Source organism: Castor canadensis, chromosome 13 (assembly GCF_047511655.1).
Source record: "Castor canadensis chromosome 13, mCasCan1.hap1v2, whole genome shotgun sequence".
Lineage (NCBI taxonomy): Eukaryota > Metazoa > Chordata > Mammalia > Rodentia > Castoridae > Castor > Castor canadensis.
The window spans coordinates 16,099,511-16,117,489 of record NC_133398.1 but is presented as its reverse complement, the minus strand read 5'-3'; the positions used below and the strand labels follow the sequence as shown (position 1 = coordinate 16,117,489).

Genomic DNA, 17,979 nt, shown 5'->3' with positions numbered 1-17,979 from the left:
GATTTAACCAAGTCCATTTAACAAATTAAACATAAAGCTAAGATTAGAACCAAGATCTCTTAATATCCTACATTTTTCCAACCAGTGCTACCTACATTGCTTCATCTCAAGAAGACTTAATAGATGAATAGAAATACATAACAGATATAGTCAGAATAGAAGCAAAAAATAAGGTCATAGACAGCATACACTTTTAGAATAGTTTTACAGCACTATTTTATAAGTGATTATTAGTCTGTCATTAACACTAAACCATTAGCTCTTTCACCTATGAAGTTATATTACTATTTATATCTATAACAATTATCAGGATGCTTGGCAAAAAAAATGGACTTGTATACCTGCATTGTGAAAGAATACATGAATGGTTGAGATGACAATAAACACGGGAACTAAGACACAATTTTTGGTCTATGGCCTACTAATTCAGACTTTCATGGACTTCACCAATACAGAAAAACCCAATGTTCACCTTGAAAATTATTTGAATTGCTAACTTTCATCCAATAGAAAAAGAGTCAGGTCTGTATCAGAGGTAGACAAGCAAAAGTTTTATGTCCAAAGATCTGCAAGATACACTCAATGATGAGGGGATTTTGTTGGGGTTTTATTGTATGATCGTTTTTGTTTTATAATGGTGACTACACAAAATACCATAAGTATAACTGAGGTCAAAAACATAGGAATGAGAGTTCAGGACCCAGGTTACTAACAAGAGTTTTCCCAAGAAGATTATAATGCATTTATCGATTCAGCTGCTGATTCCACAAAGGTCCGCTGAATGCACATAACTTGTTTTGCCTTTAAGGAGGTAACAGAGACCAAAACAGACAAGAATCAATGGCTCTATGAAACTTAAACTCTGAATCAAAATCTCCTCAAAGATGATATGGCTTTTTATGAAAGTTCCTACTTATGGTATGAATAACCAGTAAATTGAAAGTAAATCCCCTTGTGGAGTACAAAGTGTTCTAAGAATACTTGAGGGGTAAAAGTGTATTAAAATATAAAACTTCTTGGGATTATGTTCTGCTCTAAGAATTAAGAAAAGGGAAAATAATCTTCTACATTTTTTCCTGAAAACTAATATGCCTCATTCTCTGTGAAGCATGTTTGCAAAACTCTTCTCCACAATTCTTCTTTGAAAAGTATTGCAAGAAGTAATAATGATCTACAAATGGAGTCAGTTAGTAGTAAGGGCTCATCAAATGGAAGGCACCTGTGGAACAGTTAAAATGAGTATCGAAAGATCTGTCAGAAGACTTGGATAGAAGTCAATGCCCCATCGCTTACCAGATATATTGTCCTGGGCAAATCACTTAGTGACTCAGAGCCTTGGCTACCTCATATGTAAAATGAGTTATTGTTCCCTGCTTCATACACGAAAATGTTTTCTGAACTTTAAAACATTGTGGACAGATGGTGTACTTGTGTAGGAAAAAGAAGTACAGGAAGAGGAAAGATACAAAGAGAAAATGGAGGAAGAGAAGAAACAGGAATAGTGCAGTGATAGACATGGAAACTAGAAGCCTTTAAGATACAGCACAAGGCAAGAATGCCTTCCCACTTCTCTGCAATATAGTACCAGAAGTCTAACTTGTAGCAAAGAGACAAGGAAAAAAATTTAAAGGCAGCTAAATCAGAAAAGAAAAAGTAAAATTACCTGTGTTTGCAGATGATATGACCATATCTAAAAAATCCTGAAGACTCAACAGTAATGAAAACCTGCTATAACTCATAAATGGATTTAGCAATGTTGCAAAATCAACATGCAAAAACCAGGAATGAACTACACAAAAAAGAAATTAAGAAAACAAGAACAAATACTTAGAAATAAACTTACCCAAGGAAGTGAAAGACTGACACACTGAAAATCATGAAACATCAAGGAAGGAAACTTGAAAAAGACACTGATAAACGGAACAGCAGCCTATAATCATGCATTAGAACACTTAATGTTGAAATTTACATATTACCTAGTTAACTACAAGGTAAATGCATTCCCTATCAAATTTCCAATGGCATTATTTGCAGAAATTTTAAAAAATATTAAAATTTTTACTGAACCACAAAAGGTCTCAAATAGCTCAAGTAATCTTGAGCTAGCAGTTCAAACCTGAAGGCATCACACTTCTTTATTTTTTAATATATTACAAAGTGATTCTATTAGCAGTCTGCTATTAGCCAAAAAACAGGCATATATGCCAATAAAATAGAGAGAGCAGAAATAAACATATGTATATATGATTAGTTAATGCTTGGCAAGGATGTTAAGAACATTCTGTGAGTAAAGGTCTGTCTCTTCAATGAATGGTCTTGGCAGAATTGGATATTCACATATAAAAAAATTAGATTATCTCACACCATATATGAAAATGTATAAAAATTTTAAGATAATACCTGCAATCATAATAGTAGTATAAGAAAAAACAGGAGAAATATTTGTATTTATGTAGACAACAATTTTTTTGGAAATGACCCTAAAAGCATAGGCAGCAAAAGTAAAAATAGACAAAGGGAATTGCATCAAATTAAACAGCATCTGCATAGCAAAAGAAATAGTCACAGAGTGGAAAGACAACCTATGGAATGGAACAAAATGTTTCTAAACCATATATTGGATAACTTATTAATATCCAAAATACTTAAGGAATTCAAAATTCCATGGCAAAACAGAAACAAAAAAGCCTACTAAAAATCAGCTATTTTCCAGAATAGATATTTTTCCCCAAAAGGTGACAAAAAAAAGACTAGCAATTGTGTTGAAAGGGTGCTCAGCACCACTAATCCTTAGAAAAATACAAATCAAAACCACAATGAGATATCACCTCACAGCTGTTAAAGTAACTACCACAGAAAGACACGTGTTGCTGAAAGTGTGACGAAAAGGGAACCCTTGTACACTACTGATAGGAATGCAAATTTATGTAGCCATTTTTGGAAAAAACGATGGAGACCCCCACCTCCCAAAAATTGAAATTAGAATTGTCACATGATCCAGCATGACATGGATACGTAGTCAAAAGAAATGAAATCACTATGTTGAAGAGACATGTGCTTTTTTATCTCCACTGCAGCATCATATAACAGACAAGATATGGAAAGAATCTAAATGTGCCTATATCTATCAGAAGACAGCAGATGCATGCAGAAAGAAAATCTCACAGAGAGAGAGGGAGAGAGAGAATATAATTCTGCCTTAAACTGAAAGAAACTTTGCCATTTGGGAATAACATGAATAAAAGTGGAGAATATAACTAAATGAAATAAACCAGATCCAGAAAAACTAACGCTGCATGATGTCTTTTATATGTGGAATGTATGAGAGTCAAACTCACTGAAGCAGAGGATAGAATGGTGGTTGCTAGGGGTCTAGTGGTGGGAAAGAAATGGGAAGATCTTGGATAAAAGGCACAAAGTTTCAGCAATACAAAATGAGTAAGTTCTGGAGATCTAATGTACAGCATGGTAACAATAAATAGGAATTTATAAGACAATACATCTTAAGGAGTCTCACCAAGAAAGACAGACAGGAGAGATGGAGGGAGATAGGAAAGAAGTATGGCTACTATGTGAAGAGATGAATACATTAATTAGCTTGATTGTAATGATCATTTCATCATATATACATATATATATATAATATATATATTCACCATATATATACATAATATATATAGTAGTAACAAGATGTTTCATTCCAGGGGCTTATGTCTTTACACCTCCCCAGCACTCTGCTCAGACTTTGCAAACAGATTTCCTGGGTTTGAATCACAAGTTACATCACCTACCAAATGTGTGACCTTGGGCAAATTACTTCCCTGAGCCTCCATTTCCTCACAATGAGGCTAGAGGTAGAAATATTATAGAGAGTTGTTGTATCAAATGGTTTAATAGGGCTATACAAGCATTAGATATTAGTATCACATCAAACCAGTTTATTAGATCCATTCTTTTGAGATTCATATTTAACTTCCTTCTTTACTAATGAATTCTAACAGCATTTTGTTTTATTCTGTTCATTGCTGTTCAAAATGCAGCCTCAAGCATAGGACAGTTACAGGCTAAGAAGGCTCTACCTCCTGAATATTCTCTCTTTGGAAATCCCTGGTTTTTAGTGGTGCCTTACTGGTCCTTGTTTATAACAACTATTTAAAAGATGGTTGAGCTGAAACTCTTAGACTAAGGACTGCTGCCTACAGGAAATACAATACAATCTCCATATTTCTTTGGCTGACATGTATCCCAGGCCTGGGTGCTCCAGTGCCTTTTTGTAAATCAAAAGAATGTTGAACTCATTATGTTGGAGCACAAGTTATCTTGTCTGGGTCAACTATTCTTGCACATTTTCTCTGGACATCTAAAAGATAGGACATCTAACGGTTCATCTCCAATATTACAGCTGTTGTTCATTTTGTTATCCTAAAATTATGTTCTGAAATCAGGCCATTCAAATGCAATTATTAGGTACCAAAGCACTATCTCCCATCAGAGCAGTGGAATGAATCCAAAGTCAGTGTCCCTGCCCCGTGCCAGTAAACAAGAACAATAGAGCCCATATTTACATGACCTGCAGGGCTTGCTAAGCACATTTACTTTCACTTTCTCTTTTGAGCATCATACTACAGCTCTGTGGGGGAAGCTCTGTGGGGGAGATAAAGATTATAAATTCCTCTTTAAGAAATTAGAGAAAATTAAGACTCAGAGAAGATAAATCACTACTCAAAGATCTAAGGGAAAATAGAACCAGATTCAAATATACATCACCCTAATCCTTCAGGTCTCCCTTGCTGTGTGTAATAACTAAGATTGTGGGGATGTGATTTGCTCCTCCCCCCCAAAAAAGTTCATGTGGTAGAAGTTTTCAGTGTGGTGGTATAGAGGTGGTGAAACTTTTAAGGGGTGGAGACTAGTGGAAAATAATTAGGAGATGGGGCCTCTGTCCTTGGAAGGGATTAATGTTGGTCTAATATTTGATTAGTTATTAAGAGAATAGGGTGTTATAAAGCAAGTTTGGCTGATATGATTCTCTGTCTTCCTGTCTTCCAGGTGAAAATAACCTCTTCCCTTCAAGTGCAACCACCATGGTGCTTTCCACCATGTTGTAACATAGCATGGGCCTCTACCAGAGCTGACCAGATACAGGCACCAAGCTTTTGGACCTCTAGAATTGTGAGGTAAGCAACTCTCTTTTCTGTATAAAGTGCTGAGCCCAAGTATTTCAGTGACATAAAACAGAAAAATAAAACAACTTCCGGAGTATTTTTTCATGTTACTTGAGTACCTCAGCATATCACTTTTAGACTATGTCTTCACGCAAGTCTTATCTTCATTACATGTGCCTAGCACCAAGTATACCCAGAATCTAAGCCCACTGATCTGCTCAAAGTCAGTGACCTTCACTACCACCTTCTTCCAGCCCTCTTTCCTTCCTTAGTTACTCTAGAACTTGTCATCTCCCAAAGCTCTTCCAATGCTGACATATTATATCAAAACACTCCAATCTCTGACTTGTTTATCACAACATCTGCTCTACCACCTCTTCAAGACCTCTAGGTCTGTGACCCTCTCCTTGCCTTTTATCTGCTACCCAGTGTGTTCTCATTTTTGTTTTTAACTTAGATCAAATGATCTATCCATATATTTATTTTTGACTAATACTCTTTTTAAAAATTAATTGTAACTGAGAAGTAAAAGCTATGTATACTTTTGGTATACAACTGATGTTTCAACATATGTATACATTGTGGAACAGCTAAATCAAACTAATTAACATACGTAATGCCTAACATACTTATTTTTTGTGAGGAGAATACTTAACGTCTACTCTCAGTGATTTTCAAGTACATAATGCATTATTGTTAATAACAGTATTGCTAATTACAATATTGAATGACAGATCTTTAAATTTATTTCTCCTATCCAGATAGGAAAAATGTATCCTTTGACCAAAAATTCCCAACTCCCTCACCTCTCCATCACTGCTAACAATGTCTACTCTCTGCTTCTTAGAGTGTCTTTTTCAGATTCTACATATCAAATAAGACCCTGAAATATTTGTCTTCTGTGACTGGCTTATGTCACTTAACAGAATATCCTCCAGGTTCATCCATATTGTCACATGTGACAAGATTAACTTCTCTTTAAAGAATGTGTTTATGTGTCACATTTTCTTTATCCATTCATCTGTTGATGATTACATGTTGACTGCATATGTTAGCTATGATGAAAATGCTGTTATGAATATGGGAGTGATGTACTGATTTCATATCCTTTGAGTATACAAGTACACTTATTAGTGAGTCTTCTGGATCAGACAGTAGTTCTATGTTTTGGCTAAAACTCTTAAGTCTCTGGTCTGACTATCTTTCTACCTCATCCACTTGGAAAATCACCATCATTTTGAAACCAACATGTTCTTTGTCCATGCTGTTATCCAAATTTTTCAGTTATTTTGAAGAATAATACCCCAGCTGCACAGAATATAGCTTTATAAACTGTTGATCATCAACCTTATCAAAGCCCTATTTCCAAATAACCCTTTCATACTTAACTCTGTTTTCCTTGAGCATAACCTTCAATCATTCTGCAAATGGATGACATCAAATATATCCAAACACTACAGATATTTTTGGCACCCCCAGCACTCTCTTCATCAATGACCAGTTTCATATTCTACTTCACAACAACAGAAGTCATTAGAGGTCTCTTCAATCCTCACAAGTGAAATCTATACACTTATCTGCACTCACATCTCTTTTTCTTCTTCTTTTTTCAATTGAGAGGCACCCCTCTTTTAGCTTCCCCCTGTACTCTCATTCTTTATTTTCCTGCCTCTTCAGAAATTCTTTCACCAAAACTAACATTTTTACAATGAGAAAATCATAGAGAAGGAGAACAAATAGTGACTGCCAGGATTGAGAGATGATAGAGATATTTGTATTTATGGAGTTGGTCTGTTCTTGATTATGGCAGTAGTTACAAAACTCTATCCAAGTAATAAAATGATGTTATATTAATCTCCTGATTTGATATTATACTGAAATTAAGATATAATCATTGAGGAAAACTGGATAGACTGTACACAAAACCACTCTGTACTATCTTTGCAACTTCTTAAGAATTCACAATAGTTTCAAAGTAAAAAGTTGAAAAAATATGTTTCAAATTTCCATTCACATACTACTTTAGGGCAAGGTGTTTGCCTCTCTTGCATGGGGCACTGCTAGAACACGTGATTGTCCTGCTGTGCCTTGTGCACCTTCTTCCAACTTTCCCTACTCTCCTCACCAATCCATACTCTACCTTTAGCAAAAGTGAGCTAAAAGGACAAGTGGAACATGCCTCAGGGCAAAATCCTCTGAAGAGCTACCTGTTGTCCTCAGGATATGGTTTGAAAATTGTGTACTGAGATCCTGCAGAGTGCCACAGCAAACTCACTGGAGCACACTGCATTCATTTTAATGATGGAGTATCTTTGTGAGGCTTCACCTTGGGCAAATGGTACAATTACAAAGTACTGCACAAAAAACAATGAGGAACAGGAAATAAGAATAGTGATATCTAATCAAGAAGTTAGGGAACTGTAGGTAATTGAGATTATTTGAAGAAAAAAAATAATACTTTTCCATTAGATTTGCATTCATTTTTTTCCAAATGGCCATTAAGCTTATTAGGACATAAATACTTCATTAATTTGTTTGGACCTAGCTACTTCATAAACAGAATTATTAGCCTAGAGGAGTTATACACACATCACTGAAACATTAAGAACATCATGAAATAAGAAAGTGTGGGAGCTTCTACCTTAAGATTAGATTCAAAGTCTTTTATATAACATGTATAGGGTTTTATTACAGAACCCTGCTACTGACTTCTCTGGCCTGCAAGCTAGCGATTTTTTTTTTTTTTTTTTGCCTGTCTCCCATGCTTAATTACTTGCAGGCCTCTGAACAAGCTTTTCCCTCTCTGGACACTCCTATCAATCAAACACACACACACATACACACACAGATACACACCATGTAAATCTATTGTTGAAAGCTTTCCTTAATCTTGCAACATAAGCTATCACTGGTTGCAGTGCCCCTTCCTTGCACTACTGCTCCATTTTATACTTCTTTCCCAGCATTTCCTAATACTACATGTCTCTACCCAGCTACTCCACAGTGTGAGTGAAGAATCAATAAAGAGCTGGTGTCATCAAAGACTAACCCAGTGCCTGTACATAGTAGGGACAATAAATATTATTGAATTAATTCACTTCTTTACATCAAGTCAGACAATCCCAAACCAGCAAGCAACATAAAAACTTTCAGATCATGTATTCAGTTCTTTCTCATACAAGCCGCGTTCCCCTATCATTGTAAAATAAAACAGTTGTCACACTAGAATCACAGAGAGGCTGTCACAAGTGCTCAAGGATAGTGACTGCACCCTTACTGGCCTTCTCTGGAAAACAAACCTGCAATATGCAGAAAAGCAAAGTAATCCCCCACACACCACCCTGAAATGCTGCTGATTGCTGGGCAGGTGCTCTGTTGAGAAGCCAGCCCTTGGGGAACCAATGTCCCCTGAGCACTACACATCAAAGACAACCTGGTGAGCACCGTACAGCAAGAACTGGAAGATGAGATGTCACAGCCTGTTTCCATCACCTTGGTTGATTAATAAATTAGAAGCTTGCAAATCATGGAACGTGTACTGTATGCATGAATCAATGTATGTTGATAGCTTAAAGATACCTTGCCAGTATGCTGGCTTCTGGATGCCTGTCACATGGGCCTCAGGCATCAGAAATATTCTTCTCTCTGGACCACATGGGCCTCAGGGCATCAGAAATATTCTTCTCTCTGGACCACCTTCTCTATCTTCCCTTATAAAGTGTCCTCTAAGTGCAAGGAGGACCATTTGTTACCTTCACGGTGACTCTGCTATAGAATTCACAAGTCAGTCATGTCCTTGTTCTTGAGGGTTCTAGCAAGGCTCCTCCTTCAGAGTGCCTGTTGCTGAGTTTCCGAGGGTTGGTAGTTCAGATAATTGTTTTAGCTACCAGTCCTCAAGTACTTGCTCTGTACTAAATGCAATCCTATATTGTCTTCTTAATGCTTCACAACAAACTTGGGATTTGTCCACAGTTGACTAATGAAGAAATTGAACCTTAAAGAATTTAAGCTGTGTGCCTAAAAATCCATGGGTGGAGTATAGCAAAACTAGGATTAAAGACAAGTTTGGCCCGAGTCTAAATAATTGCTAAGCCACAGTGACCATTTTAGGATTCACATAAGCTTAGATATGGACTTGTGGCTGGAATTTTCCATTAAGGTGAGCAGGGATGACTTGGGTAGAGATAAAGGGTGGAATTCAAAATGCTTTTCCAGACAGTCTGAGAATCCAGTGCTAATGAGACCCAGTAATTCTTGTGCCCAGAAGGAAAGCCTTGAGAGATAAAGAAATTGCCTAGAGGCAGAAACTTGGGCATTCTGGTTCCTTTCATTAGAGACACAAAGGCATCCAACAGTTATAGTACTCTGCATAAAAGAATGCATCCTGCCAAAGGGTGCAGAGCCTGGAACTGGGGCAGGTGAGTCTGTATGCCACAGGAAGAAGATTGCCTGAACAGGTCTTTAGCTGGGTTTGGTGGCACAAAGCGGTACTTGGAGTTAATGAACTCAGTCTTCATTGCCTTTGTCTTACATACTTCCTTTCTCTCCCTGAATTGCTGCACAGCTTTCTAATCCTTCTTTCTTCCTCCCTTCCACCAGTTTTTCTGCTGCTGTCAGACTACTGTTTTTTAAATGTGTATCAGTGCACATCAGTTTCATGTTTCAAAGCCTTCACCTTTCCTAGTTCCCACACTAGGAAAGACACCAGTTCCAACCTGCTTACCTTGAACCCACTGCAAACTCATGGTACCATTTTTCTAAAGTCATTGTTTTACAAACTGTAAGGCTTCCACCCATTAACAGAGGCTGAAGTCAATTTTGCTGGTAGGCACCAGTCTTGATCATCTAAATAGATGATTCAGAAAATAATAGATTATATTTGAGTGGAATAAATGTATCAAAATATGTAACAGTATGAAGATTCAGTTTTGGTTTTGTAAAGTTTCATTTTAATCGCATTTTTACCTATTGGAAGTCAATGTAAAATATATTTGTTTGCTTGGGTTAAGGCCAAAATAGGTTATAACAACAAAACACTACTATAAATAGCTATCTAGTAATACTCTGCTAATTAACTAGATTTTGCAAGTTAGTTGAAATCAAATTGCCATCCCAAATTCCTTTCATTTTTGGCACCAAGCTGCTCTCTGTTAAAACTCAAAATATACACGCAACATATAAGGATCTACAGATACAGGTTTTCTCCTTATCCCCTGATATTATAGGTGCTACTTTACCTGCATGAGATGCCTTTCTCCTCAGCATCTTCCAATGAAATTGGGATCCTCTTTGGAGATTGTGTTTTGCACCCCTTCCTCTAGCAGACCTTCCCTACCTTTGCCATCCCAGTGCTGGAAGATCCCCTTCCCTATACAAACATCGTTATCAGGAAATTTAGCATTTAGCATGTGGCACTGTGGTAATCTGCCTTATAGTCAGTTTTCCCCAAGATACCATGAAGTTCTTGAGAACAGGAATCAAGACTTTCCTCCTCCATCCCCAGAAGAGTGCAAGGACTGACCACTAGGAGTTTGGAAATTAGCAAACATTTTTCAAATGAATAAATTAGCTGCAGGTGCTCCAGATGAAAGATCCAGCCCCTCCCTTCTTCCTTGCCTAAGATGTGGAGCACAGATCCTATGGGTTTGTTTCTGTTTCTCATAATCTCACCAGGATTAGCACTGGACATTTTTGGTGTCAGTTTAAAGATCCTGTGTCAGTCTGTCCCTGTGATGGGGTAGACAAGCAGGTTCATTTTTAGACACTGCTCCTGACTAAAGCTAGAAAATTGCTCTGCAGAGATTATAGAAAACTGTGGTTTGCAACTCACAGAAGTCACTTCAGTAATGGCATAGGAGCAAAGAGGTAAAATACCGCAAAGGTGCCAATTTGTTAGCAATAAAAGCTCTCATTCTTAGAACTGGGGAATCAATTTTAAATAATCAACACTCAAGATTATTTTGAATTGACACCAGTTAATCCTCCATCTTGGGAGGTCTTTCTTTCTCCACTCTCCTCCATTCAGTGAGGCTTTGATCAGAAATTTGGTTTAAGTGATAAATAAGATGGAGGAGGGAAGGAAGGTTCATGGCTCTCAAGAATGCTGCCAAGGGTGAGTGGTTGAAATTGACAAATATGAACATGGGACGTGGTCCCATTCTCATGTTCTTTTAAGCCAGTTGAGCATGCAGTAAAAGAAAGAGACAGTGTCTGTTAACACATTTGGTCTAAAGTGAATTTTTATGACACAGGAAAAATGTATCCAGACCTAACAATGAGCCTGAATACCTTACTTCCTCAAGAATACTGTAGTTAGAGTAGAAACCCACCAGAATTTCCAGAAGAATGGAGACTGTTAGGAGTGGAGCACTAGTTTACTTAAATACTCTTCTGTAACAGAAAGAATAATTCACTTCCATTGATATATTCCTGTCACCCAGGTCTGAGACCATTATCTAAACATTACATGGAAAATCCCTTTCCTAGTTGATATTCCAGCCATACACTTTGGAAATCTAACCAGGACAATGGTGCCTATGTTTAAGCCACTCCAACTCAAACTCATGAAGACCAAAATCTATGATCACTTATTTAATACTCTCACCACCTCTTTTTTTCCTTTTTCTAGAAATACTGTGAGGGGAGTCTCTCAACCTATGCACAACTCAAATTGTGTGCCAAATAATTCTTTGCTGCAGGACTGTCCTGTGCATTGTAAACATATTTAGGAGTGTCCTTGATTCCTAGCTCCTACCCACTAGATGTCAGTAGTACACACCCCCATACCACCAGTTGAAAAGCAAAATGTCCCAGACATTGCCATAAGTCCCCTTCAGTAGCAAAACCACCACTAGCAATAAGCATCATGGTAGCTTGTGTCCATTGTAGATGGATTAGATCTAAATATTTGGGGAAGGACCCAGGCATTGGGTTCTTTTTTAAAGAGCTATTGCAGGTAATTCAAATGCTCAGTCACATTTTTTGCAAACCAAATCAAGGTCTTACCTCAACTGTGACCCTGCCCTCTGTTGAAATTCCTATGCCTATACCACAGGGTAGAATGCTGAATTTAGGAAAATGAAATGAAAACAGGAAAAAGTAAGGCTTGTGACAGAAAAACTGAAGCTTCTTATTGCATTCTCTCAATCATAAACCAGAAAGTAGATGTAGATCAATGCATTGAAAGCAAACGTTCCACGGGATAATTGTTTTCATTAGCCAGGTATCAGGTTCCCAAACTGAAGAATACTGTGACATAAGCTGGGACCCAAAGAAGCAACATTCAAGCTGTCTAAACCAGACAGATGCATCAGTTCCCAACACTTGGTCACCACAAGGTCAAAGAGATTTGGTCAAATACTGTAACAGAGACTAATAACAATAAAAGCCCCATGGTAAAGAAGCCTGTTTAACTGTGTAACTGTATCCAAGGTTTTATGCATCTAAATAAACACAAATATATGTACACACACACACACACACACACACACACACACAGAGAGAGAGAGAGAGAGAGAGATGCGAGTTATCTGAGAGAGGCAGCATAGCATAGTCAAGGATGCAGGCTCTGGAATCATACCATCTGGTACAGGTCTATTCCACCATTAGTTAACCTTTTACCTTGCACAAGTTATGTAAATGGAGATAACAGCAATGCCTACTAAACAGGATTATTATAAATATCAGTTGAAATCATTTCTAAATTGGGTATAATGCAATGCTAGACACTTAAATTTTCAATGTTAGCAATTGTTGTTATTATTACTTTTTTGACTACAGGAACCTTTTTTTCCAAGAAAATACCTTTTAACATCACTTTCAGCTAGAAATCTATGTAATATACATAAAGAAAAGCTGACTTGGACAAATTTAACCCCACTAATAAAAATATAGCCCTGGAATCAAGAGACTGGAGACCTTTTTCAAGTTTAACCATAAGTCTCCTGAGTGGAGCAGTAATGGGCTTTTATCTTATCCCCACTTCTCTGTTAGCTCTTTGAGGGCAGGGACCATGTTTGTCTTGTACATCATTGACTTCACAGTGCACAGTATCAAGCACATCAAGGTGCCAATGTATACTCTTGAGGGAGTGTCAGGTAAGGAGCCATGTAATTCATCTAAGTAGAATCATCCACTCAGCCCCAGTTCCACTCATTTCTTCAAGCAGCTTTACCACAAAACCATCTGTGGATTTTTTTTGTATGAAACACAAAAAGAACATCAGGAAACACATTAGAACAGAGATTCAAACAATTCTGAAATAAATACATAAGACAGTTAGGCAATTACACTTGGTTTACCAAGATCTGATTTTTGCTCAACTTTCCCATGGATATTTAGAGTGGAACATAAGCCACAAACCACTTGTTCTGCAACTTTTAGGGCAATCCTGCCCTCAATATGAAGCCACTTCTGTCACATAAGTGACCATGTTTACCCCTCTGCCTTGACTCTCTAAAACAAAGCCTACAAATGTTACTATACTTCTCCTACAAAAGTAACTTTTAAATTTTGACTTTTAAAATATCATGAGAAGAAATAAAAATTTCTAGTAATGCATCTAGCTCCTGGGATTGAGAAGGGAAACCTCATTTTATAAAGCTTTAAAATTCTGAGCTCTATATACTTAATGTGATACATCATTTCTCACCACAACTGTACGAGATATTTAATATCATCTTCATTGTATAGATGAGAAAACTGGCTTTTCCTTTGCCCCATAGTCAAAGGAAGTCTGTTGGTATTTGGTGGTAAATCAGATAACTAAGAAGCAGGGAGTCGTGATAGCACACTAAGGCTCATGCTGTAGTGTCAAGTGCTTGCTTTTGGATTTTGGCTCTGCCACTTCCCAGCCATGTGATGTGGTCAATTTGCTCAGCCTCTTAGTTTTCTCATCCATAATATGGAACAATAATAATTTTATTTACAATTTATAACTAGCAGAATGGCTGCTAGTTAGCAGAAAATAAAGATAAGTTATTTTATTAGAATGATTATTTAGAACTCTAATGAAAAAATTGTCAGATAAAAGATCATTTAAATTTTACAAAGCATTCTTATACAAACTGCATTTCATTCAAACTAAAAAGCAGGGCAGACATCATTATCCCTTTCTACAGAGGAGAAAATTGAGTGTCTGAGGGGTCATTCCTATCCATGCAATGACAGTATTTGTTTACTCACTTTTTTCCTCCTCCATTCTTTGCCCCAACTCTGAACTGTGTGGAGGAGTGGATGTGAGTTGTGTATGTGCTTTTTTGTTTACTTTATTGTTTACTTTTGGTCATCTCTGTGTCACTAAATCATAGCACATGTTAATGGCATACAACCAGTGTTAAATTCTAAGATAATTAATTTATAAATGTTGTACGAATGAACGACCCAGAATGAGAAAGCTAAAAGAAGACTTAAAATCAAAGAAAACCTGGGTCTCCAGACTCCTAACTCACAGTAGTCCACTCTACTAAGGCATGTTGTATTTTTTTTGTGGTACTAAAGGGTTAAACTCAGTGCTTCGTGCTCGGCAGGTGCATGCTAGGCAGGTACTTGCTAGGCAGACACTTTACCACTTGAGCCACTCCACCAGCCCTATGTTTTATCCTTAAGTTATAATATTTCACAGAATCATGGAATTTCAGAAAGAGACCACCTCAGCTGGCTCACCCATTTTGTAGACAAGAAAACAAAGGATCTAAAATGTTCCATTCCTTGGCCAAAAGTATGCAGAAAGGAGGTTTTAGGTAAGCTGATCTAGTGTCCTGGTTCCAAGGTCAATGGTGGTGCCACTGGACTTAGGCAGATTCAAGAACAAAAAAATCCCTTAGCTTTCCTTAGCCTCCCTTAGCTCAAGCCCTCCTTAGCTTAAGCTGTCTCAAGTGACATGCATCCTCATACATCCCAAACTCTACATGTTCCCTTGTGACTGTGTGCAGGGACATGAAAAGGAACTGCTGCTGGAATTTGAAAGGTTCCCATCCTTACCACTAAGGAAGCCAGCCTTTGTGTGCATATGCAAAAGGAAGAAGATGGCCCTTTTCTACCTAAGGGAGTCTCCTTTCCAGTTTCTTTCTGAAGCTTCTAGATCATCCTAGGCTCCAGTCTGGGGAGGTGGGAAATGGCTGAGACATGAGATCTGGCCAGTTCTCTAACTTCTGCTCTCTAGCGTCAGTCTGGCAGGAAGGCCCTTCTCTTATGATGCAATGTCAAGTTTCTAATATTCTATATCCACATTAGCATACTGTAAGACAGACATATGGGAAAATGTCTTAGTGTTTCAACAAAATGGCACACAGGAAGGAAAAACGTATCAATTAACAACAGCCCCAATGAGCATTTCCTAGCTGGCTATTGCTCTGAGCTGTACCTATTTGCATGTGTTTCCATGTGCAAATTACAACAGCCCCACCTCATCATAAGTGCCAAATCAATGTTTATAGTATTTATAACTTCCTGGTAATGTCTATCCTTCACTTTTTCCTTTGTAGCATTTATCATGTATATAAACGTTTGTGTGCTTGTGCATGCATATATTTAATGAATGTCAGTTTCTCCTATTAAGAAGGACCTTGTTTATTTTATTCATCATTCTATCATCTACCCTAAATATAGTCCTGGGCCGATAACTGTTGCTTAATAATTATTTGAGGATTAAATAAAGGAAGGAAGAAATAACTAGATGACCAAGGGGCTGGCTTCTGGGTTGAACTCCATCAATTAATTAAGCACGTGACCTTGGTTAAGTTTTATACTTAATTTTGGAGCTAAATAGTACCTTAGAAATTAGCTCCTTGCATGATTGGAAACTTTGTTTAAGCAGTGGAATCCAAAACAAAGCACACATGAAAACTAAGCACAAAAGCAGATACAAATCTCTTTATAAGGAAAGTGGAGGGCTGGGGATTCTCCCTAATCAATCCTTTTACCCCTCTCTCCACACTGCAGTGGTTTCTATGAGTACTTTAATCAATCCTCCACATTTCAAATAGCACAGGTTGAAAGCCACTGATGTACAACAAATAAATGAGGAAAGTAGAATTCAGAAAAGGAGGTGGGCTCCCTAATGTCACAAGATCAGGGCATAGAGAACTAGAATTAGTGTCCAGATGTCATAAATCTCAACTCTTTCACCTCTCACCATCTCTAAAACTACCCCCAAAATGTTTATGAAGAAATCATAATGAAGAATGGGTGAAACAGCTTTATCAGACCTATGAGCACTGTGCATTTGATGTTGTGGGAGGAGGCAAATATCCGGCATTGTATTTGAGAGGAAGGCTTTGGGGTTAGGCGGATCAATGTGTGGACCTTAGCTCCAGTCCTTACTGGATGGATGGCCAACTACAACAAACCCACCCTCCTCTAGTCCTAGTTTCCATTTGTAAAACAGCAAAGCATTGTCCACTTCACAAAGCGTACTGTGAGGACAGCACTTCTTTCCATTCTAGCACACTGTAAGTGTTCACTAAAAGGGTGCTACTGTGGAGCATGCTGTATGTGTGGCTCACTTCAGGGTACCTGTTGAAGTATAAATTATTTCAACAACAGTAACAAACAATTTGATCAGCTAATATGGGTCCTAACTTCTCCTATAAAACTGCACCATTGCCACCACCACATCATAGTATGACTACTTATCCTTAGGCCCACTTACCCTCAGGGTCTAGCGTAATGTCATGAACATCGTATTTGCTAAGAAATATTAGTAAACAAGAACTGCATACCTATAGTTCTAGTGCATTCATCTCTATAACGATGGACTTATACTCATAATTATAAGTCCCAACTTTTTTCCAATTCATGATTTGATTCAAGTTGCTCAGCAGATCAACTTTAAAAGGGAAATAGGAATTTAAGTCATTCCAATCTTAGAGTGTCCTTGAGTCCCAAATGGAAAAGAAAGTCAAACATAAAATCAAGCAGTTGTTATAATCTGTAAAACTCAGAGTAGGATATCTGGATCTCCACTACTTCTTCTGTTCTCCAAACCAACATCTCACCAGTATCAGGAATTTCAGAGAGTGGCATATGTTCTCGAGAAGGCAATATGCACCCATATGTAATTTATGCATAATCACAAATAGCAATGGCTGCATTCTGCCAGAAACTATTTTAAGGATCTAAATTTTAAATTAAGCAAAAGACTACTATTCTTAGGTAATTTAAGAATAGTTCTCCCAAGGGACAGATCTTTGAATCCATCATTATATTGTCAAAATTCTGATGTTATGCTCTTCTGAGGAAAGAAATGCCTCCATATTTCTTACCCTTATACATTTTTCCCTTTTCTTACTCACTCTGAATTAATTTTACTTCCTACAGTTCATAATTCCCAGGGCAATTTTCCCCAATAACTTTTTGGTTATTTATCATTCTTCGGGTCCTACAGAAAGTCCATCTGTGAACTCTTGTACAAACAGAACTATCATAAGACATTAGGCAACTTTCAAACCAGGGTTTGAGCATTCAGTAAAGAATGACAGGCATTTTCAGTTGGAAGTGATCTCAAAATTCACCTGTCTCCAGAATACTGCACCACAAAATGTGCAAAGACTTGCCTACTTTTCATATCAACCACTTAGAAGACCTTCAGATGTGAATTCAGGCTTTCTTAGCTGAAGGCCAATGTTCTTGCTTTCACCATGTTTTCTTGCTCTATATTCTAATTGGCTCAGAAATGTTAGGGTTTGCCCTTTCTTCCTTGACATTAAGCAAAAAAGCTCCAGAGAGGCTTCTGCATCCTGCAATTCAAGTCCACAATATTTATGATGTGTTTGTGATAACAATGACATAGAAAAAAATCAACTGGGGATCCAGA

At 37.5% G+C, this 17,979-nt stretch overlaps 1 protein-coding gene across 1 annotated transcript in view; it reads right to left on the bottom strand.

Annotated features, from left to right (window-relative positions):
• Brinp1 (BMP/retinoic acid inducible neural specific 1) overlaps positions 1–17,979 on the bottom strand; it is a 170,968-nt gene that overhangs the window by 105,165 nt on the left and 47,824 nt on the right. The gene's annotated exons all lie outside the window — the stretch shown is intronic.